At 52.0% G+C, this 23,618-nt stretch overlaps 1 non-coding gene and 1 pseudogene across 1 annotated transcript; one reads left to right on the forward strand and one right to left on the reverse strand.

Annotated features, from left to right (window-relative positions):
* Window positions 1-7,596: 7,596 nt before the first annotated feature.
* LOC127041600 (uncharacterized) lies at window positions 7,597-7,777 on the reverse strand (annotated as a pseudogene).
* An 11,953-nt stretch (window positions 7,778-19,730) lies between these two features.
* TRNAE-UUC (transfer RNA glutamic acid (anticodon UUC)) lies at window positions 19,731-19,802 on the forward strand. The gene has a single exon. It is a non-coding gene; the product is annotated as a tRNA-Glu (tRNA).
* Window positions 19,803-23,618: the final 3,816 nt, after the last annotated feature.

A 23,618-nucleotide genomic window follows, 5' to 3' on the forward strand; every position in this document is an offset into this window, starting at 1 on the left:
GGGGCCGAGGGGCCTTCAACCTCCCCCAACCTGCCCCCCAGTGTCCCCCCCGTCCGCTGTGACTCTCCTGCCAGCACCGCCCCCTCCTCTCCCTCAGTAGGGCCCCAGCAGCCCCTTCAAGCCCCCACAACCTGCCCCCCCAGTGTCTCCCCATCTGTTGTGACCTTCTTGCCAGCCCCACCCCCATCTGTGGGGATCCCTCAGCCCCCAGTATCCCCTCCCCCATCGTGTACACTCTACCTGCCCTTTCCCTTCGCCCCGACCTCCTCCTCCCCCCGTCCTCAGCACCCCAACACCGACCTCCTCTCGCCCCATCTCCCACATCCTCCTTTCTGTCCTCAGCACCCTGCCCCCCTTCCTCCTCCTCCCCCCCCAACCCCATCCTCAGCGCTCCACCCATAATTGCCTCCAACTCATTTCTCATTGCTGGAACTCACTTTCCCATCCTCCCACTCCCCCAGTCCATCCCCAGGGTGTGAGGTTCCTCATCTTCAATCTCTGCTACACCCAAACCTGCCAGGTTCCCCTTTTCAACCATTGTGGGGTCATCCAACCGCCGACACCCATCCACTCTAGGCTCTCTAAATCCCACATTCCCACAATGCATGTTGGTAACCCCACCCTCCTCTATCCCTAATCCCCCTATTCCCTTCCCTGGGGTCCTCCTGGACACTCCAACCCACAGTCTGGCCCCCACATACGTCCCAGTCATTCATTCACATGCTGTGCTAGTTCTTCAGGGACCCCCACAGCCCAGCAAACTTCTCCATCCATGAGCCCCATGGACCTGTGGCCAGGAAGCTCCCACTTTGGCTGGGCTGGGTGTGGGTGTTAATCTTTTCCTGTCTTGTATGTGCTGTGCTCACAAAGGCTTTTTGCTCCCTCAGGGTGAGGTGTGGTTTTGGCCGAAGATGAGGTGTTTTGGTAGCCCCGTGGATGCTGTGTGGTGTCTGGAATGGGGCGTGTGTGTTCCCATCATGCCCCTTCCCCTCTGCCTGCAGAGCTGAGGACAGACAGGTCTGAGGAGCAGAGCAGGAGCTCTGGGAAGGAGAAGAGCAATATGAAGATGGAGTGTAAGATGAGGCCAGGTAACGTCTGTGGAGGGAGACATGCTGGACAGCGCCAAGGATTGGGGAGACAAGCAGGTGTGAGCCCCGGGCTCAGATTTCTAATTGTAGCTGTGATGGCAGAATGGGAGGAGGGTTGAAGCCGAAGCCCTGGGGTGCGGGAGTAGCGAGAAGAGGAGCCTCACCACCATTGCTTTTTCTTTTCCTCTTGTGTTGTGTTTCATACCAAGGGAAAAGAAGTCATAGGAACGGAGTCCAGCCCTGAGGTGAGATGGAAAGTGATCGAGAGCAGTGACAGCATGAATCCTGTTGATGCCAGGCAAGAGCTGCCCAACTGGAACGAGAATAACCGTCCCTGTCTGTGAGATGTGTATCTGGTTTGGGAAGGGCTCTGGTCACAGCCCTCCTGGCTCCAGGCAGGGACTTCCCGTTATCTGGGTGTGGGCTTCCGGACTATCTGTGGCTTCAAGGGAGATGATGTTGCCATTTGCGAGGGTTGATCATCTCTCTGGCCAGGAGAGGTGTGTGCTCCCTAGCAGAAAGTTGGATCCATGAGGGTGACTCCCTGTTCTGAATTTCTTTCTTCCTGCTAGGTTTCTCTCTCTGTGTTGGCCAACTTTCACTCAAACTCTCTCTGTCTCTCCTTTCATGGACACCTGTCATGCTCAGTTGCCTGCATTCTCTTTCTCTGCTCCCCCTCCCCCAGTCTCCTATGGGCTCAGCTGGGTCTATCTACCCACGGGCAGGGTCTCTGCCATACTGGGAAGGATGTGTCCTGCCTGCCAGGATAAGGAGGTTGCTCCTCCCACCCCCTATCTTCAGGGAGACCTCATTGCTGTAACTGGGTCACAGCGTGAGTGGCCAGTAATGTCTTTGGGGCTGTGAGGTCTGAGATTGAGAAGGGTGGGCTCGCGGTCATGGCTGTGGGCAGAGGAGAAGTGGGGCTGGGATTAGAGATGCCCCTTATCACCAGCTAGCTCCATTACTGCATCACCCAAAAGTCTTGCTCAGGGTCCATTATGCCTCCTTGTGCTGGGCACTGCAGGGACAATCAGAGGGACAGCAGGATGCATGAGGAAACAGATGAGTGTGTGAGGCAGATGGGTGAAGGGGTGTCTGTGTCATACATTGGGGACGGATGAGGGGTTGAGGGTTGCACGGACAGCGGGACAGATGGAGAGCTGCAGAGATGGATGGTGATGTCACAGGCTGGACTAGTGATGGGTTCAGCTCTTGGCCGCTGGCTCTGTCATCTCCTGCCCCCATCTGCCTGTCTGACTCTGCCCCTGTCTCTTGCAGGCAGCACTCAGCAGTGTCTGGCCCTGTTTTTACACTGGTGCCTACATCCAGCACACACCTGTACGTAATGTGCTCCTGGAGAGCTCAGGCAGGGACCAGTGTGTGGCTCATGGCTGCTGAACCAGCTACTCCAAAGACTGCCGCAGATCTCCCCCTCCTTGGGCAGCAAGACCCTGGCCTGGGGGTTCCCTGTCCCTCCTCGCTGCCAAAGCAGCCTGCTCAGCGCAGAAGCCGAGGTCACCTGTCTCTGCCCAGCCTCTAGCTGGAGCTGCTCCAGCCCCAAATTGCTGGTATCCAGCCTGGCTGGAATTAGTGTGATGTCCTAGTGGAGTCCATTCTTTCTCCCCAATAGATTCTGATTTTCCCCAATGCAGTTAGTTGCTCTTTCTCTGCTTCCCCATAGCCCCTCCCCAGTGATAGTGACCCCTGCTGGCCAGACACGGGAGTGTCCTGTAGGTGCCCTCTTGTAGGAGCAGTGACTCCTGATGGCGAGGGGCAGCAATGCCTGGCATGTATCCCCCCTGGCATTGCTGCAGCGACCCCAGGTGCCTAGTTTGAGTAGTAGCCTGTGTGTACCTCACCTCTTGGGGCAGTAACGTTTGGGGCCAGCTAAGACAGTGCACAGTCTGTGACGTCTGGTGGCCACGTAGGGCAGTGGCCTGTATGTACCATCTCCTCTGGAGCAGTGACCACTGGTGTCTTGGTGCTAAGATGCAGCCACCTCTGGGTTACATGGTGGGGCTGTTTACAGGACAGCGGGGACAGCCCCCCCATTCCAGGAAGTAGGGGAATGTCTGGTGTTCGGGGCAGAGCGTTCCACCTTCTATTGAACTGTGATGCTCTGAGCGCCTTTCCCCTGCCTGAAGAAGACCCTGTGTGACTCCAAAGCTGGTCCAGTAACAAGTATCACCTCACCTGCCTTGTCTCCCTGGTTTTCTGGCAACTGTCCAACTTCCCCTTCACTGTTGTCTTCAAACCTCCTCCAAGCAACCCCCCACCAATCCCTTAAGATGCCAAACCTCCCCTGGAGCCCAACTGGGGGGGGGGGGTACCCCACCTGAAAACCCTACGGCACCATGGGAGTGGTAGTGTCCACTGCCTCCATCTCCCACCAGCCAGGATGGGCCCCACAGCACCATGGGAGTGGTCGTGTCTTCCATTTCCTGACAGCTGCTGCCAGGCCTGGCCCAGACTTCCCATTTCTGGTGCGAGTCTGGAAGCAGATGCTGCCATGAGGCGGTGCCGGGAAGGTTGGTGCTGGTGTCAGGAGAAAGCAGGAGGAGTAGGTGGGTCTGTGCTACTGCGGGGAGGTGCTGCCCTTGCTGTGAAAGGGCCCCGCTATTAGAGAAGATGTCATCTCCCTGCCCTGCCACGCTCTGTACCAGCCCCTGCTTGTCACGGGAGCAGGGCTGGCTCCAGGCACCAGCGTAGCAAGCAGGTGCTTGGAGCAGCCAATTCAAAGGGACGGCCCGTCCGGTATCGGGGCAGCACGTCCGGGTCTTTAGCGGAAATTCGGCGGTGGGTCCCCCATTCCCTGTCTTACTCCTTGAGCTGCCGCCAAATGTCTACCAAAGAGGAAGGGAGGGAGGACTCGCCGCCGAACTGCCGCAGAAGAAGCAGTTGGTTCAGCTGCCGGCGAAGAGCCACAGCGTTTTTTTTTTTTCCTCCTCCTGCTTGAGGCGGCAGAAAAGCTGGAGCTGGCCCTGCACAGGAGGAGCAGGCTCCAGTCTGCGGAGCTGCAGCAGGGAACCCTGCAGCCCAACACCCATCAGGCACCCCCGTTCTCCATGCCCCTAATCCCTGCTGCCCCCCCCCATCAGTTATAGAACAGGAGGCAACTTAACTTCCGCTACCTGTTCCCTTTATAGAAGCACAGTCAGAACTCTCACAGGCTGGGCAGCAAGGAGCTGATGCCGTTGTGTTCACCCCAGTGGATATTTCAGCCCTTAGTATAGAGGTTTGTTCTTTAAACATAGGGTCAGTCTCCTGTGGGGTTGGGTCACAGGAGAGCCCCGTGACCGTTCCTGTGCTTCTAACCCTGCACTGTTCACCCTGTATCCTCCCCCATGCCCCTAACCCTGTGCCCCCCTCTGGCACCCCTAACCTCTGCACCCCTAACCCTGTGCTCCTCCCTGCACTCCCTCTAGCACCCCTAACCCCTACATCCCCAACCTCTGGCATCCCTAACCCTGCACCCCCTCCAGCACCCCTACGTCCCTCACCTCTAACCCTGTGTCCCCTCCTGCACCCTAAACCTGTGACCTCTGGCACCCCTACACCCCGCTCCTGCACCCCTTACTCTTCCCCCCTAACCTCTGAACCCCTAACCCCTATGCCCCCTCCTGCCCCCCAACTCCTGCCCCCCCCGGCACCCAACCCCTGAACCCCTAACCCTGTGCCCCCCCTCTGGTGCCACAACCTCTGCACCGCTAACCCTGTGCCCCCCCTCCGGTGCCCCTAACCCCTGCACCCTCTTACACCCATAATCTCTGCACTGTGCCCCCTTTTTCCCTAACCCCTGCACCCCCTCTTGTGCCCACTCGGGGAAACTGACCTGGATGCACGGAGTAGCTGGCATTGCTGCTCACTCTCCCCGCCGCCCCTGAACACTGCTCCTCCGCCCACCACGAGGGGGCTGTGAGAGGAGACCAAGGACCATCGGGGCTCCTTGCTTCCAGGTCACCTTCCCCATCTGGGCTTCTGCTCTCTGTCCTCCTGTTATGCAGCCCAGGTGGGGAAGGTGACCTGGATGCAGGAAGCCCTGATGTCGCTCCTTGCTCCCCACTCAAAACCCGCTAGGGGGGCACGGAAGAACACTGGGGGGAGCAGTATCCGCTCATCACCGCTCTCTCCCCCTTCTCTTCCCCTCCCTCCCCTCATGTTCCTATGCTGGGAGGGAGCAGGGAGAAATCTGGACACCACCCCAAGCAGCACTCCCCTGCCAGCCAGGAGCAGTTTCTGACTTTACACCAGCAGCACACACCTCACTGCTACCGTACAGCACCGCCCTTGACCATGGTACTCCTAGGTAATTCCCTGGTGGCACCCATCCCTAAGGCTGGCCCTGGCTATGGGCTTCAGAGGGAGTGACCAGACCAGGCGGCCATGGAGAGATCCAGCCCCTGTTCTCCCCTCCCAGCTTCTAGCAATCAGAGGCCAGGGACATGCTTCCATGCTGATGACAGGTACCGCTCGACAACGATCCAAAGTACATTCATAGTCCTTATCTGAGTCAGATGCCACCAACTGAAGATTGATTTTCCTGTCTAGTGGTTCAGGTTCTGAAGTGTCTGCATCAGAGTGTTGCTCTTTGAGGATTTCTGGCAACATGTTTTACACCTCGTCCCTCTTGATTTTGGAAGGCTCTTCAGATTCTTAAACCTTGGGTCGAGTGCTGTAGCTGTCTCTAGAAATCTCATGTTATACCTTCTTTGCATTTTGTCAAATTTGCAGTGAAAGTGTTCTTAAAGTGAACAACATGTGCTGGGTCATCACCCAAGACTGCCATAAAATGAAATATATGACAGAATGCGGATAAAACCATGGAGCAGGAGACATACAGTTCTTCATCAAGGTCTTCAGTCACAAATTAACGCATTATTTTTTTCACGAGCGTTATCAGCATGGAAGCATGTCCTCTGGAATGGTGGTTGAAGTATGAAGGCATATGGATATTAGCATATCTGGCACATTAATACTTTGCAACGCTGGCTACAAAAGTGCCGTGAGAAAGCCTGTTCTCACTTTTAGGTGACGTATCTAAGACATGGGCAGCATTATCTCCAGTAAATGTAAACAAACTTGTTTGTCTTAGCGATTGGCTGAACAAGAAGTAGGACTGACTGGACTCTAAAGTTTTACATTGTTTTCTTTTTGAGTGCACTTGCGCAACAAAAAAAAATCTACATATGGAACTTGCACTTTAATGATAAAGAGATTGCACTACAGTACTTTATATTTTACAGTGTAAATATTTGTAATAAAACTATATATAGTGAGCACTGTACACTTTGTATTCTATGTTGTAATTGAAATCAATATATTTGAAAATGTAGAAAAACATCAAAAATAAATTTCAATTGGTCTATTGTTTAACAGTGCAGTTAAAACTGAGATTAATCATGATTTGTTTTAAGTTAACTGCGTAAATTAACTGTGATCAATTGACAGCCCTAGCTTTGAATTTTTCTGTCACATGCAGGACCATCTAGAACATCCGTGTGCAGGGAAAGATCCTGGGGGGAGTTGTGCTATGAAATTATTTCCTGTTCTGACGTGTCCCCAACTGCCCTTTTTGCCCTAATACACTGCAGCGCAACATCAATGTTTTGCTCCACATCATTCCACCCTTCCAGGGTTCAGGGAAGGGAAATGGCTGCAGTGGAGCCCGTTGAGGTAGGGATTATCAGGGAGTTGCTGGTGGTTTCCCTTTGCAAGGAGAAAGGGCAGTAAATACATAGGGGGTGGGAACTTCCAGGAAGATTGGTCTGTGTGGGTGAGGGCAGGAAATCCCCAGGGTGGGGAAAGGGTGGGGGACAGGGTGTGAAAAACCTGCTGGGATTTGTTTACTGTGAGGCTCCAGCATTTCTCAAATGTTGCCACCAGGGGCTTTTATTGTGGCTACAGCCTCCTGGACTATAATTAAGGGGGAGTTGGGAGCAGCAAAGCAGCGGCCCAGGCTGCCTGCAGGGGCTGGTCCCTACCCGCTTCCCGAGTCACAAACACTGTAGGAGCAGGCAACCAGTGGGAGTTCCCCACCTTCCCACGTGCGGTGGGGCTTGGGCTTCAGGCTTCTGCTCTGGGATGGTGGGCAGCAGGCTCAGTCAAGATACATGGAACGTAGACTGGGTGGGGAGAAGTCTATGTAACTCATGCAGTTATTGATATACATGTGACCTCGAATATTACCAATCTGTGTCGTCCCCCCCAAAACCCTCCAATCGTCTCCCAAACAGACCCTCAGTCCGGAAAGCATTCGTCCCTCATATTGTTGAAAAGACTCATAGCAAACAGAAGAATCTCAGCTTTTAAAACAATCCTCCAGCAAGACAAAGAAACTCACATCTGTAAACTTACAAAACACTCCCAAGAAAATTTAACAATATGTTGTCATGAAGAACCAAAGTGCTAAAGAAGCCTGATTTTTCAACTACTTTAAAAAAATCTTCTCAAATCAGCACCTTTAGAGTGAAACTCTTTCTGCCTTTCTAACCAGACAATTCTCCGCAAAAGGAGAGGTACTGGTCCTGGAGACACTGCAATACCAGGTCAATGCAGGGGGTGGATAGAAGCTCCTTTTCCATCCCCTTGTTTCAAAAATCAATTGAACATACAGTCTTCAAATAAAGAACCTATCATATTAAACTGATAAGAACAGATATAACTTAGATAATATTTTTACTTCAAGGTCCCAGAGACACAGACAAGGTTTTCATCTTGAGGCTAGAAGACCAAAAACATCAAGACACTTGATTGTGGCCTTGGAAAAGCCAAAAGACTACTCACTCTTGATCTTAGCTCACAGAGAGCGGAGCAGCGATGCTGAGTTTCGGATGCTAGGCAGCCTCTCCTCCCCCACTGCTTTCTACTTCAGCAGAGGAGCTCCCAGACACTAACCAAACACCATGCACGAGGCTTTGATAACTAGGTAACTGCAGACTGAAAGGAGATGGTGAAAGGGGGGGGGCAGCTTTTCCAGAGGAAACGCAGGGCCCCAGGCTGCAGTGACAGGGCTGCAGCCCAACCCCCAGCTCCCCGGGGCCTCAGCTACATCCCAAGCAGCCAACTTCAGACAGTCCCCAACTTTCCCCAGCTCAAGCCCCCAAAGCTTCCGCAAGGCCAGATCTGAACACGGAGCCCCCCAAACATCCCCAACCACCAGCCATGATCTCCCCAGCACACCCCAAACTCCCAGCTCCCAGCAGCCCCACAGTCTACCCCCAGCCCTGACCCCCCCACACCCCAAACTCCCAGCAGCCACACAGTCTGCCCCCAACCCTGACCCCCCCACACACACCGCAAACTCCCAGCAGCCCCACAGTCTGCCCCCAGCCCTGACCCCCCCACACCCCAAACTCCCAGCTCCCAGCAGCCACACAGTCCCCCCCAGCCCTGACCCCCCACCATACCCCAATCTCCCAGCTGCCCCACAGTCCCCCCCCAGCCCTGACCCCCCCACCACACCCCAAACTCCCAGCTCCCAGCAGCCATACAGTCCCCCCCAACCCTGACCCCCCCCACACACCCCAAACTCCCAGCAGCCACACAGTCCCCCCCAGCCCTGACCCCCCCCATACCCCCAGCTCCCAGCAGCCACACAGTCTGCCCCCAGCCCTGACCCCCCCCCACACCCCAAACTCCCAGCAGCCACACAGTCCCCCCCAGCCCTGACCCCCCAAACTCCCAGCTGCCCCACAGTCCCCATCCCCAGCCGCTCCCCGTCCAGCCTGGCTCTGACACCCCCTAGCCCCCCCGGCTCCCCCTCCCCTCGCTCCCGGGCCCAGCCTGGGCTCCGAGCTCTGCAGCCGAGCTGCGCTCCGGGCCCCTCCTCCAGCTCCCGGCCCAGCCGCTCCCGGGCTCCGTGGCCCCGGCCCCGCAGGAGAGGCTGCTCCGCCCCACCCCGCCCGGGACACTCGCCCCCCGCAGCCCCGGGCAGCCCCGCTCCGGCTGCGGGGAGCTCGGGGACCCCCCCCGGGCAGGGTGCAGACCAGGCAGCCGGGCCCGGCCCCTCCCGGCAGGAGCGTGTCCGCCCCACGCGTGTCCCCGCCCCCCGGGCCCTGCCCCCGGCCCCACCGCGCTGCCCCGCGGGCTGCAGGGCTGAAGCAGCCTCCACACTGTGCTCCCAGCCCCGGCCCCGCTGCCGCACACAGGGGCGGGGGGTTGGGGGGAGGCAGGAAGGGGCGACTCCTCCCCAGGCCTGGCCCTGCCCCCGCCCCCGGGCCCCTCGCAGGGGGGTTGGGTCATGCGGGGAAGCGGGGACCCCCCTCAGCCCAGAGGGGGCAGGAGAGGGGCTGGGGCTCCCCAGGGGAAAAGCAGGGGCAGAGGCTGGTGCTGCTGAACCATCAGCCCAAGGAGCCCCCGGCTGAGAATGCAGCGAGCACGTGTAGTTCAGCGCTGGAGCTGGGACCCAGCACGTGTCAATCACCTGCCTCTAAAGCCCCTGGGAGATGGGACCCAGCACGTGTCAATCACCTGCCTCTAAAGCGTCTAAATCCCCTGGGCACCGCTCACCAGGGCACAGCTTGGGAGCTACACTGGGAATAGATCCTGTAGGAAACCCCCTCCCCCCACAGCAGAGTGAACCTAGAGCTCGATGGATCGAAACCATCCTCTGTTAGCTTGGGTTTCATTACAGCCCTGGCAATAATCCAGCTGCCTGCGTGTGTTCTGCACAGAAAAGAATCATAGAATATCAGGGTTGGAAGGGACCTCAGGAGGTATCTAGTCCAACCCCCTGCTCCAAGCAGAACCAATCCCCAGATTTTTACCCCCGTTCCCTTAATGGCCCCCTCAGGGATTGAACTCACAACCCTGGGTTTAGTAGGCCAATGCTCAAAACCCTGAGCTATCCCTCCCCCCTGTTCACCCTTCCACGGTGATTAAAGGAAGAAATAAAGCCCCAGCAGAGCCCTGCCCCACAGAGTCCCCTCCTGGAAGGCGAGAGATGTGCAGGGACTAGGGCTCCAGCTTAGGGTTGCCAGGTTTATAGAACTTTTGGCAATACCCAGAACGGGGCCAAGTCCTGCCTCTCCCCCCCCCTCTGCCTAAGGTCTGGGAGGGAGTTTGGGTACATGAGGTGCAGGTTCTGGGATGGGCAGGGGAAGCAGTGGCAGGCTCTGGGAGGGAGTTTGGGTGCAGGAGGGGGTACAAGCTCTGGGAGGGAATTTAGGTGCATGAGGTGCAGGCTCTGGGCTGGGGCAGGGGTTTGGGGGGGAAGGGGGGCACTGGCAGGCTCTGAGAGGGAGTTTGGGTGCAGGAGGGGGTACAAGCTCTGGGAGGGAATTTAGCTGCATGAGGTGCAGGCTCTGGGCTGGAGCAGAGGGTTGGGGTGCACGAGAGGCAGGGGGCAGACCCTGGGAGGGAGTTCGGGTGCGTGCAGGGTCTGGGCTGGGACAACCCCCTAAACCTGCTTTTAGCAATCAGAATAATTTAGTGTCACCTTATTTTTGCCTGCCCCAGTACAAAAGAAGAGGCTTTTGTGAGTTTCCTGACTCAGAGGATGAAAATGGAGGTTTGTCAGTCCGCAATGCTGTGAATCGTTGTCGAGCGGAACCCATTGTTGGCATTGGTAGTGTAGACACAGCCTCAGCCTCGGTGCTGGTGGGGGGAAGTATTGTCTCTAGAGTCACCCAGGGTGGTGTGGGATTGTCCCAGGTTACTGGGTGGGGGCTCGAGCGGATTCTGTGTTGTGTTGTTAAAAAGGATCCCCAAGATGTTGAACCCTGGGCCATGTTGCTGCCGACTCCAACTGGCAGAAGGGTCACAGAAAGAAGCAGGGGGAGGGGAGAAACACCAGTGAATTTATGCAATTATTCAGTGAGGCAGAGGCCTGGCAGGAAGGAACTACCTGTGCAAGCCCCCTTGGCAGAGAGGGGGATCTGGGATGTCTTCGGCACTGGCGATACAGCCCAGGGATGGGGCAGTAAATGGAGCAGGGAAGATTTGTGAGCTGGGAACTCCTCTCCCCGGGTATTTCCCCTGCAGGCCTGTTTCAGTGTCTGTCTTTGCTCTTTCCCTGTGTAACCCAGTGGTTCTCAAACTTTTTGAACTGGTGACCCCTTGCACAAAGCAAGGTGCCAAGTGCGACCCCCCCATCAATTCAAAACACGTTTTTTTATATTTAACCTTATTTTAAATGCTTAATTTATAACCCAATTCTTTAAAATGAGTTTAACTTTTCTCACCACTTTTAAATTCAGCCTAGAACACACTTCGATTGAATTATTGTTATAAGCAGAAAAGGGTTTTTAAAATAGTTACTGTTCAGTACTGGGGGTGTGAAGACATTTGTCAATATCACTTTTCACAGCAGACTGCTCCATTGCCACCCTCACTTCTGCTGTCTGCAGAGCTGGGCGGTTTGTGACCCCACATAATAACCTCACATACCCCCACCTCCGAGGGGCTGTAACCCCAGTCTGAGAACTCCTGGGCTGCCCCCTTCCCGCTCTGACTGGGACACTTGACCACAAGTTTGAAATATGAGCAGCATAGAGCCAATATTTATAACGTCTACTACAAAAAATGATACACATCTAGAGATAGCATAATTCTAATCAACCAATCATAACCTCTCCACAGACTCCTTAAACGACAACCTTTCTACAATATTGGCTGCAAATATATGACAGTGGTCGTAATGGTGATCTATACAGTTACAGATTATGTCAATAACGTCACAGGAGGTGACACGGCATCAGTGAGACTGATACTGGAATACTGCCTCCAGTTTTGGTGTCCTCATTTGAAAAAGATGTTATGAAATTGGAGCTGGGGCAGCAAAGAGCCATCAAATGTTCTGAGGGCTGGAGAAAAATGCCTTCTAGTGAGTTGCTGAAAGAGCTCGACCTGTTTAGCTTATCAGAAGAAGACTGAAAGGTGACTTCAGTGATGTGTTGAAGGACCTTAATGGAGAGAAAATATTGGGCATTAAAGGGCACTTGAATCTAGCAGAGAAAGGCATAACAAGACACAGTGGCTGGAAGGTGAAAAGAGACAAATTCATATTACAAATAAGGCAGAAAAATTCAACAGCGAGGATGTTTCCCCACAGGAAAGAGCTACCAAGGAAAGTGGTGGATTCGCCATCTCTTGATGTCATTTAATGAAGACTAGATGCCTTTCTGGAATGTGTTTACCCCAAAAGTAGCTATTGTGTCATACAGGAGGCCTGTGATATGCAGGGGGTCAGATTAGAGGCTCTAATGGTCTCTTCTGGCCATAAAGTCGACTAATTTCTGAAAAACGGAGTGCAGCACTGGGATCAGAGTCTGATGTTTTACTGTCTAGCCGGCTTGCTTCCTAGAACGAACGCTCCTTGAGTGGGGTGACCACAGGAGTAGCCCAAACCTCCAAAGTTCCTGGCCAGGGGAAGGACATTAGCACAGCAAGGGAGGGATGTGGCAGTGACATCACAAAGGCCTTTTGCAGTACCTCAGACTATTGGTCAAAGGTGATGGGGAGGTGGTGACCTCACAGAGAGATGCTGACATCAGCCAGGCAGGACAGGGACGAGGGGCCAAGGAAACCTCAGAGACCCCTGTGGCTTTGCTTCAGCAAGTCTCTTTATCAAGGTCTCTCTTTGAGAACTGAGAAAGTATTCGGGTTCACGTATGTGAGCGCCAGGAGGAACTTCTTTCAAGTTTTCTCCTTCCCTATTCCTGATTTTACTAGAAAACAGCCGTCCCTGTTTAGAAGGTAAGAGCCTCCTCGAGGGAAAGGATGACCTGGGCATGTCACAGTTCGGATGCCAGTGGCCCCCCACACTGTAAGGAAGCTCCCGCCACCCTGCTCTGTGTTCGTGGTGTGGGAGAGAGCAGCATCCACGGCAGTGATTTGCTCCTGGCTGCCAGAGCAGAGCAGCTGGCTCAGCTGTCAGAACTTTCTGGAGCTATGAAAGGGGAGGGCCCATGGCTCTGTAGCAGGAACGCAGGGTAGGCGAGTTCATGGTGGCCATTGTGGGATACTGGAGGAGGCCAGTTATGGTGATATAATGAACAGCAGTGTCTAGTCTGTCACTTCAAGTTTGCTTCAAAAAGCTCTAGACCTCTCATCAAAGTTGTTTTATTTTGTCAGCAAAACAGGGCAGTTTTGTCGCCAGATGTGGCATTGCAGTGTGTGCACCAGCCACAAGCTGCCGACTGAGGTAGCGTTGTGTGTTTTTCACACACCTGAACAACATAATTCTGCTGAAACAACTTTGTAGTGCAGACCTGGCCAAAGATTCACTCACACACAACTTGTAAGGAAAACGTCACCTGCTCCTCTGCTTTGCAGAATCCAAATACAAGCAAAGCTTGTCAGGCCCTGGTGGCGATGGCAGGGAGTCAGGTGTGGGCAAACACTGTATTTTAGCTACCCACAGGCACCATGGGTTAGCTGGCTAAAACATCTGTTTCGTAAACAGGAGATCCTGGGTTCCACTCCGAGTGGTGTCTTGCTGACTGGTTGTTAGGGCACCTGTTTTTGGCTACTGTCAGAAGACAAGATTCAGAGCTAGATGGGCCTTTGGTCTAGCCCAGTGTGGTTTTTCTTATGGTTTAAATAACACTCACAGGTACTGATAATAGAGTTACTGAAAGTTTGGGAGTTAGGAGCGGGTAGGTCAGTGGTCCAGTCCCCACACAGATGACACTCTCCCTCTGGGACAGGGGCAGGTCTGAGCTCTCACCCAAATGCTCATTGTGGCTGTCAGAATCTGTGAGCAGCTTGTTTAGTTTATGACAAAGGTTGAGTCCTGCTTTGTGCACTGTGTGTGAGAATGAAAATCCTAAACTGCCTCTTGAAATAACGAATGCAGCAGGGCGTGTTATTGTCCCTGCCCCAAGGCAGACAGACCAATGGAGAAATGCCGTCAAGTCCAAGGTAATACTCCAGTGCCATTTTACATTTTTTGCTTGCTAAACTCTTTATCTGCCTGGCCCAGGCTGTCCTCTGCCTCAGCTGCTGCTCCCAGCCTGCTCTAGAGTCAAACATGGAGGGCTCCCAGAGGAACAGAGACTGGGACGGGGCAGCAGCCTGGGTTGGGCTGGGAAGATGATGTGAGTTCTGGTTCCCTGAGAACTGGTCCAGCTCCCTTCTCAACAGCGAACAAATCAATTCCACGTCCCCTCCCCAGAAAAATCAACCTAGAGCCAAGGACAGCAGGGGACGATTCCCTCTAGTTCCCACCGAGGCAGGAGAGAACCCAGGGTGTTTCTAGGAGAGCTTATGGAACTGACGTGGGGAAACCAGCCTTTAATAACAGGCAGTTCCAGTTTAAGCTAAGTGTTTTTAACAATTTCTACAACATTAAAAAACCCTTCCATCGTAGTGTCACCACCCATAAAATTGCTTCAGCCTTATAGGTTCCTAAGTGCACAACTAAACATCTCTTCAAATCCAAGGGAGTGGAGATCAGTCAATGTTCAGAGTCATCCCACATAAAAGAACCACGTTGTGGTACATACTGGCCCCACCATGTGGTCGTCGCCTTTCCCTCCTCTCTGTTAAAAGTTTTAGTATTTTGCACAGAAACTTTCTTCCCTCAGGAGACACCTGGGAACCAGGGCTGCCAGCCAGACAAACACCTTTAAGAGGAGGCATCATCTGTCAAAAAATGATCTCCCTCCTTCAGTTCAGTGACACCCTGAAATGTTTCTTATCCCAGCAGAGCCGGAGGACTGAAAGCAGCTACATCAAGCCTCTGTGTAGCTAGCAGAAGTGAACACAAACACTCCCTTGTATCTGAAGAGATGTTTAGTTTTACCCTTGGCAAACTACAAGGCTAAAGGAAAAGGTGATGGTGGTGTCAGATATAAAGAGTGAAACATGAAACAATCATCATAGTTATGCCCATAGCAACTGTAAATATTACTAAATTCTTCTTATTATCATCAGTGTATTATTTTCTCTGTCATCTAGACATTGACTAGATCTTGACCAAGAAATTTGGATCTTGACAAAATAATCAACTACCCCTCATTAAGGTAATGGAATTGACATCCACTCGGGCGTCTCCACTCAGGTTCAAGTACTAACAACAGTGGCACCTTACACCCATAGCTTTTCATCAGGGCAATACATTGATACAAATTCCTTTTAAATCATTTCTCAGCCAGAGTCCATCGCCCACATTCCTTAAGGCACTGGGCCACCATGTGGACGTTTAATTTCCCTCCTCAATTTCACACACAGGCACAGTTTCCTTTGCACAGATCCAATAACAGTAAAACCTCCCTGTGTCTCTTGTCTGAGCCAGGGCATTCGGTTGCAGTGAACCCTTCTGTCCTGCAATGGCAATGGTCAGACAGAGGGGATGTGGTCACCTGCATCCCTGCCAGGGAGATATTGGCTCAGCTCTTTCTTTCTGCTGCTGTTGTTAGTCCATGAAACACCAGGGATGGAATGCAAGGCAGAGCTCACACACCAATCCCCTGAAACATTTCAGTGCCCCAGAGAAATCCTGCCCCCGGCTATTGGAATGATATGGTGGAGATTCGAATAGGAAAGGGACTGTCTGAATTGTCAGTGTGGGGAATGAACAACAATCTATAGCAATGTCGTTAGCCACAAACACACTAATCATGCTCCAGCTGGAAGGGAAATGGGCAGGAACTCTTGCTGTTCCCCATGGACACACTTACACTAATGCACAGCAGTGAGTGTGCTGGGGGAGTTGGTCTGAGCCATTTGAAGTGACAATTCTGTGAGAACAGAATCATTGTGTAGGGCATAACCTGTCTATCAAGTAGTTGTGGTCGAGTGATTAAGGCGATAGGCTAGAAATCCATTGGGATCTCACCATGCAGGTTTGAATCCTGTCAACTATGGAAGTATTAGTTTATTGTCATTGCTGCTGTCTTCGTGCCTGAGCATCCATGGAGCCAGATCTCGTCGCCCTCTGAGGTTGGCTATTCTTAAAATACTGCTGTAGCACTGTGGAGTATACAGGGGCCAGAAGGGTTTTCCATCCCTGTAATAGCTGCATTGGCAAAACAATCTTTCCTTTCATTTAGCATTATCTAGCCATGGCTTAGGTCAGCTTAATTATACTGGTTCTGGGGGGTTTCACACCCTGAAAGACGTACTTGTTACAGGGTTTGTCCCATCACCCTCCCATTCCCTGGTCCTTCTCACGTGACCAGAGAGCAGCAATGCACAAAGCTCAAAGGTGCAAACAATTCAATGTTTATTGGGGTAAACTTCCAGCAAGCAATGATTCCAGTTTCCTTCCTCAGTATCCCCCTTCCCAGCTCTGACACCATAGAGGCTTGTCTGTGTCCCTGTTCCCCTTCCCTGTTCCTATTCCCTCCCCTTAGCAAAACATAATTCCAATTCCCCTACCCCAATTCCCATTTGCATTCCCCGCCTTACTTCCTGATTGACTGCAGACTATATAGTAAAACTTGAGTTCTGCTTAGCTCTATTTTAACCAATCATTTTACTGACTAATCCTAACATATTGTAACATGATTATCTAACCAATTATACCCCACCACATTAATTGGTTTAGACAAAACAAATTAATTATACAACAGACAGAAACAGTTACAGAACCAGACAGAGATTATACAGACAAGCAATAGGAAAGTGGGGACTACAGTGACAGAACAACAAAGAAATGAGGATTTCACACCCCAGCTGTTGGTAAGCGAGTTGTTCCCAGACAGGATGCTGTCATAGTAGAGGTTGTGGGTGCTGGTTGCTTAACTGTCTGGCGCACAGGGCAGGATTTTGAGGTTCACCATTACTGTCTCAGAATGCCAGCACCCATCTTTTGTTCACTTAAAAAGCGAACAGGGAGATACCAACACCACAGAACTCATGGAGCTACAGGAAACGTGTAACTTTAGGTCTGGGTGAGTGTGTCTAAAAATCAGCTGTGCTGTAGAAGATCTCTAGGAGTTGAAAGAGATGTGCCATCTTGACCTCCCTAAAGAGTTCATCAACTATTAATGAAAACTAGGGTTGATAAGTCACATTCTTTGTAGTATCAGGATGGTGGACTGGTCTAAAGTGCTAGCTAAAAGTATCTTTTTTTCCAATCCATTGGGTGTTCTGGTCTCTGCATGGAGACGTGGTTTCAAATCCCACTCCTGACATGACCATTTAATTCTATCTGCAGAAAATGGCCTCACTTTAACCTCCTTTGCAACAATAGAACACCATTTGCTTAGCTTTTCTCTTCCAGTAGTTGTGAGAGAAGTTCCAAACCTGGGGGAAACAGGGCCTGTTCTCTCGACCCATCAGTTTTTGTCTTCCTTCATTCCAAGCCATTTCCTCAGACATCCATATTTCCCACACTTTTATGAAACTTTAGAGTCATCATTTAATTGCCACACAACTGTACTTCTGAAGTAAAGTGAAACACAATATTTTTTGGATATTCTTGCAGAAGAGTTTTGTTTTCTGACCTGGAATTGAACAGGGGCTACCTGAGGGTGACAATGCTACTCCCTTTTCTTTGCTCATCCAAAAAAACATAAGTTTGTGGTGCCCTTTGTTTCCTTGTTTTTCAAACACCTGTCAAGGACAGCCTAGGGAGACTTGGTCCTGACTCTCAGAGTCCCTCCCTGCCCCACCTTTCTATATGATTCTGTTGTGTGGGTTTCTGCTGTGTCATTGTTCCATGCTGAGCTGTTTTGCACAGTGTCACTTTGCACTCTGATGCATTTTTTCGTGTTGTATGGTTTTTGCACTGGCTTGCGTTGCACTGGTTTGAGCTGAGCTCTTTTGCAGTGCGTCATTTTGGCCCATGGGGTGTTCATTTGCATGGTGCTGAATTGTCGAGCTTTGCACTCCTACGTGTTGTCACTTTGTGCTGTAGAATGTCAGTTCACGCTGAATTGTTACATGTTAGATTGGGGTGTTTCCACTTTTGTTGTTGTTTGTATTGTATTGCGATGGCATCAAATTATAGAGCTGTATGGCTGCAAGCGCCCTGGAGAGGTCATGAAATCCAGCCCTCTCTGCTGAAGCAGAGCCAAGCAGAGACGATGCATCGGGGGCATGTGGGATCAAGTGCCCACAGCAGTCGGCCCAGGCAGGGAGCAGAAGGAGGGAACCAGAGCCAGAGCAGGTTGTCTATGGAACCAAGTATATGCAGAGCATCCTTGACAGAGGTTTGTTCAACCTGTTCTTAAAACCTCCGAGGACAGAGACTCCACAGACACCCTTGGGAGCCTATTCCAGAGCTTAACTACCCTCACAGTTAGAAAGCTGTTCCCAATATCTAACGTGAATCTCGCTGGCTGCAGATTAAGCCCATTACTTCTTGTCCTACCATCAGTGGATATGGAGACCAAATGATCATTGTCCTATTTATAAAGACCAAACTTTTCCCTCTGCAATCATCTGTTAACTGGTTATTATCCCCTCTTCTTGCCTGGGGTAGAATGGAAGAGGAGAAAATACTCTCTTAACATAGGATGCAAATGTCAGTTTGTTCTCTCTTCATGTTTTACTGAAGCTCAGAGACAGGAAGAAACATGACCTGCCAGAGAGCATAGAGAGTTTGTTTCATTTTGATCTGTGACTATTAGCAGAAGAGTGACACCTAAGGTTTGTCGCTACCACCCACCATGGGGCTTGGATTTATGATGGTGGGATTAAGAGCATCATGCTCTACCAACAGAGCTAGCTAGATTTAAAGTCAGTCAACTGCCAGTGTAGAAGGTGCCCTGACGGTTTTTATTTGTGAGCTGAGGTTCCCTGTCTGAGATTTGACTTCTTTCTGGTTTGTTATGTCTCCAGCGAGCAAACCGGAGCTGTCACAAGGCTGATTAGATGCTGCTTTCTAGCCCAGAGAGCTGGGGTTGATTTAGCATGCTGCCGCCATCAGCTGGTCAGAGCAACCAGGGCGGGAGGTCGGAATTTAGGATTCTCCCACCAAGGGGAGGTGCTGTTGGACTCATCTAGTGGGGGAGAGTCTGAAAAAGATTCTCAGTTCCCAGAGAGGGGGCAGACAAGCTGGTGCCACACACACATTTTCACAGGGAATCAGGCCCCCCACTTGGGAAAAACTCAAAAGAAGCCCAGACCCAGAAGTGTCAGAAAAGGGAATCGCTGTTTGCTTTAAGAGATGGGTGAGGGAAACCTGCAGGTCCTTAGATCCCTTCAGCACCTTATAGAACCATTTGTGAGGAAAGTCTGGGGAAGCCAAGGAGGACAAGGAGAGGGAAAAAGGCCTTGCAGCTGTTGTGCAATCACCATGCTCTCAGCAGAAGGGTCCAGGGGGCTCTGCTCTCAGAACACACAAGATGGCAAAGTTCAGAGCCCTGTTACACGGAGTCAGACTGTGATGAGCTCACAGTGAGAGGAAGCAACACCCGTCCCTTGGTCTCTATGCCAGAGCTCCTGTCATCTGAGTGTCCTTCCTGCAAGAGTCAGCTCCTGAGAGGGTTGCGATGGGGTAAATGAAGGCAGAGGAGGATTGTTCCTCATGGAGTTTTTTTGGTGTGTTTCTGTGATCCTGCTGGAGGAAGCATCATTAGAGTTTATTTCAGTGGCTTGTGTTGGGCTGAGGTTGTGACCCTGAGTACAGGGGTTCCTGTACTCTCTGTTCTTAACCCCTCAGGGAGTGGACAATGGAGCACTGTCAGAAAGTGGATAGAAAGTAGCCTAAGAAAGTGTAGCATAAGTGAGAAAAAAAACAGCATTATCAGCACCCTGGTGGTCTAGTGTTTAGGATTTGGTACTTTCACTGCCAAGGCCTGGGTTCAATTCCCAGTCAGGAAAAAGTGACTTCAATTGGAAAAAGCTTCAGTTATACTTCCATTGCAATGTAAATAAATGTGTGGCTGTTTCCTGATTCCCCCATCTTCCCACTGTCTCCATTGCAGGGCTGGCTCCAGGCACTCAGGATGGCCAATAGAGTGGGGAGGCTTCTGTGGCTATTGGGTCCTCTCAGTCCCTCTTGGAGGGGAAGACTCACTGCCAAAAGAGGTAGAGTTTCTGCTGATTGCAGCTTCTTTATTTTTTTTTTCTGCTTGAGGTGGCAAAAATGCTGGATCTGGCTCTGCTCCATGGAAGACAATTTGTTAAATCCCAGATGAGTGGAGTTCTATCAGTTCTCAGCCTGAGTCCTTAGGTCTTAATCCTGAGGATATTGTCCCATCATGGGGCCATTTTCCTCCTCTCTTTCATACAGAAGCACAATTTTCCTTGCACAGACACAGGAACAGCAAGATCTTTCTCTGTCCCTTGTGCAAAGCAGGGGGCCAAATTCCATGGAAACAATGGATGAGATGGGGCCCTGGGCACATCCAGCCCTGGCAGTGAGATGTTCCCTCCCCTCTTTCTTTATGCTCCTGTTGTTATTTCATGGATTGTCTGGGATGGGGGAAAAGCTGAGTTCACTCCAGGTGAAGGGTAAAAAGGACCCTCAAAGTCTCAGGACCCAACCCCTGCTACCAGGATCACTGAGGTGCTGGGGATTTGATTAGGAAAGGGACTATGTGAATTGTCAAGGTGGGGAATGAATAACAATCTACAACCAGATCCACCTCATCAACCACTGACACAGGCTAATCCTGCTGCAGCTAGAAGGGAAACTGGGAGTGATTCTTTGCTGTTCAGCCATGGAAACAGTGACCCAATTGCACCGCAGTGAAAGTGCTGGGGAAAGTTGGACTTCACAGGCAGGTGGAAACACCTAGAACTCCACACCCCACTTCTGCCACCAGGGTGAGGTGTTGAGCTGCTCACAGCATACCCCACAATGACCTTACAGCAGGGGATTGCAGCACCCCCACCACCCAATGCAGGGGAGAGGGCTTAGTGTATCTCGGCACCCTGAGTCCAGGGCACAAACTCTCTCTGCCCGACACATAGAATCTTGCCGGGCTGCAAAGAGACTCCTATGAACAAGTAACCTCCAGGAGAGCAGGCCTGTCCCTCAGAGAGGGGTATGGGCTTCTTGTGAAGCTTATAAGTCACTGGATGCAGTGAGAACAGGAAGGCTCTGAGTATAACCCATAGCAAACACAGCCCATCTGGGGATGTAGCTCAGTGGTAGAGCACATGCATTGCATGTATGAGGCCCTGGGTCCAATCCTCAGCATTTCCAGGTTCATTTTTGCACCTTGCTGCTTTGCTCATGCCCAGAGGGGATGTGGCCTACCAGTATCCCTGCACCAGTTTCAGTCCTGCTCAGTGAGGGGCAAGTGCCAATTGCATGGAAGATCTGCGGGGTTTCTGCTCCAAAGTCACCTTGGTACATTTAAGATTCCCTCTCACTGTGCTGCTTGGGACAAGGGTAGATGAGAAGGGCGAATCCTCCAGCACTGGAGGGAAAGGTCCCATCTGCTCAGATTGAGAGGCAAGGAAACAAAGGGGCAGTCAGTGCTCGGAGAGGAGAGAGGTCAGTTATGTACACCCAACAGGAGACACTGTCTTTTTGAGTATCACAGGGGTAGCTGCGTTAACCAGGATTTGTAAAAAGTGAGAGTCCTGTGGCACCTTATAGACTAACAGATGTACAGGAGCATAAGCTTTGAGGGGTGAATCCCCACTTCATCGGCTGAATGTAGTGGGAATTCTGTGCCTGGCTAGCCAACTACAAAAGCAATTACTCCTCCCTTGGCGTTCACACCTCAGCTGCTAGAAGAGGGCCTTATCCTCCCTGATTGAACTAATCTCCTCATCTCTAGACTGATTCTTACCTGCATATTTATACCTGCTCCTGCAAATTTCCGCCACTTTCATCTGACGAAGCAGGTATTCACCCACGAAAGCTTATGCTATAAGGTGCCACAGGACTTTCTATCTTTTTGAGGTGAGTGCAGCTTGCTTGGGAGGTGCTGACGATGGATAGGAAAAAGGTTGGAGTCAATGACAGATGAGACCACAGAAGGGGAAGGGGAATGGCAGCGCCACAGAAGGTCCTGGGTGCTCAGATGCCCCAGTTATTGCACCCTGGCCTATCCTAGAGAGAGAAAAGATACCGAGGGACCCAGCCCCCCTAACAGTGATTCCATGGACAAGAACCTGGTTGGGAGTGGGGTGATGGCTCCCTCTGGGCAAAGTGGAGCTGAAATCCTTCCGTGTCCTGGAAGTTAAGCAATGGAAGCTTCAAACCCTGCACGGGTGTGGGGTGAGGTGCATCAGCAGAAGGTTGGGCTGGACAGGGGCGGCAGGTTTGTATAATTTTTGGTGGTGCCCAGAATGGGACCAAGTCCTTCCCCTCCTCCCCACACCTGCCTAAGGCTCTGGGAGGGAGTTTGGGTGTGGGAGGTAGAGGGGCTGGGCTCTGGGAGAGAGTTTGGGTGCAGGGGCTGGGCTCAGTCAGGGGGCTGAGGTGCAGGAGGGTGTGCAAGGAGCAGGGTCCTGGAAGGAGTTTGGGTGCAGATGTGGGGTCTGGGTTGGGGCAGGGGGTTGGGAGTACAGGAGAGGATGAAGGGTGCAGCATTTACCTCGGGCATGTCTCTAAAGCAACCCACACCCGCCTCTGGCAGCAGCCCCTAAGCAGGAGGGCTGGGGGCATCTCTGAGCACTGCTGCCCACAGACTCCAGCCCTGCAGCTCCCATTGCCACAGTTGGCTCTTGGGGCGGGGACAGCATGTGGAGACCCCACACACAGTTGTTCTTCCCACCGCTGGCAGATGGGGGGCAGCAGGGGATCTCCCCTGTTTGGAGGAATCTCTCTGGGCCCCACTGTTAGGTCTCCATCCTTTCTCCCCATAACCACGCACACCCCTCCCCTCCCCGTTATCAATGTTTTAGAGTGACCCCTCCCTCCATTTGTAGGATACAGACTCTCTGTGACAGAGACTGACTGCGGCTCCTCTCTGCATGGCCCCAGTGGGGAAGGAAAGAGACTGAGGGGGGGCAGAGAAGATGGGCAGAAGGAGTCAAATGGGGCTAAACCAGAATAGAGGAGATTTTCTTCCTGTTAAAACGTACTGGAGTCTCATCACTGAAAAGCCGCATCTTGAATTAGGTTTGAACCAGCTGCTTTTCAATTACCAGGCAAAGGTGTGAACCACAGAGACTGGGAACTGCCTGCTTCCCAAATCCATCTAAAAAGCGTCTGCAGTGGTGCAATTGGTTAGTGCAGAAGGGCAAGCTGCTGGGATTGTAAATTCAGGCCTTATCTGGAGCCCTGGATTCTGTTCCCCATGTACCTTCCCCAGCTTGTTCCTCTTACCTGTGTAGTTTGCTTTGCCTAATTCCCATGGAAAGTGCCCTGCTAGGAAAAGGAGAGTAAGTTCCAAAATGTGGCAGTAGGTGCACAGCTTGGAAACATCCCCCCTGTGCTGCCATTAGTTCCAGGTGATTGTTCACTGGCAGGGCAAATTGATTTCTCTGCTGTTGAGAAAGCTGCCAGGACAGGTCTGTGGGCACCAGAGCTCCCTGCTTCTTCCAGCACACCCCTGGCTCCTTCCCTGCCCCAGTCACCGATGTAGGAGGGTCCTACATGCATGGAGCCTAAAGCTTTACCAAGTCTTCTTAGTGCAGTTGACAGCATGTCAGTCTCATAGTCTGAAGGTCGTAAGTTCAACCTTCAGAGGTAGCAATGGTGTTTGCTCCCTGCTTCAGATTTCCCAAAGGAAA

The sequence above is a fragment of the Gopherus flavomarginatus genome (assembly GCF_025201925.1).
Source record: "Gopherus flavomarginatus isolate rGopFla2 chromosome 13 unlocalized genomic scaffold, rGopFla2.mat.asm SUPER_13_unloc_3, whole genome shotgun sequence".
Classification (NCBI taxonomy): domain Eukaryota; kingdom Metazoa; phylum Chordata; order Testudines; family Testudinidae; genus Gopherus; species Gopherus flavomarginatus.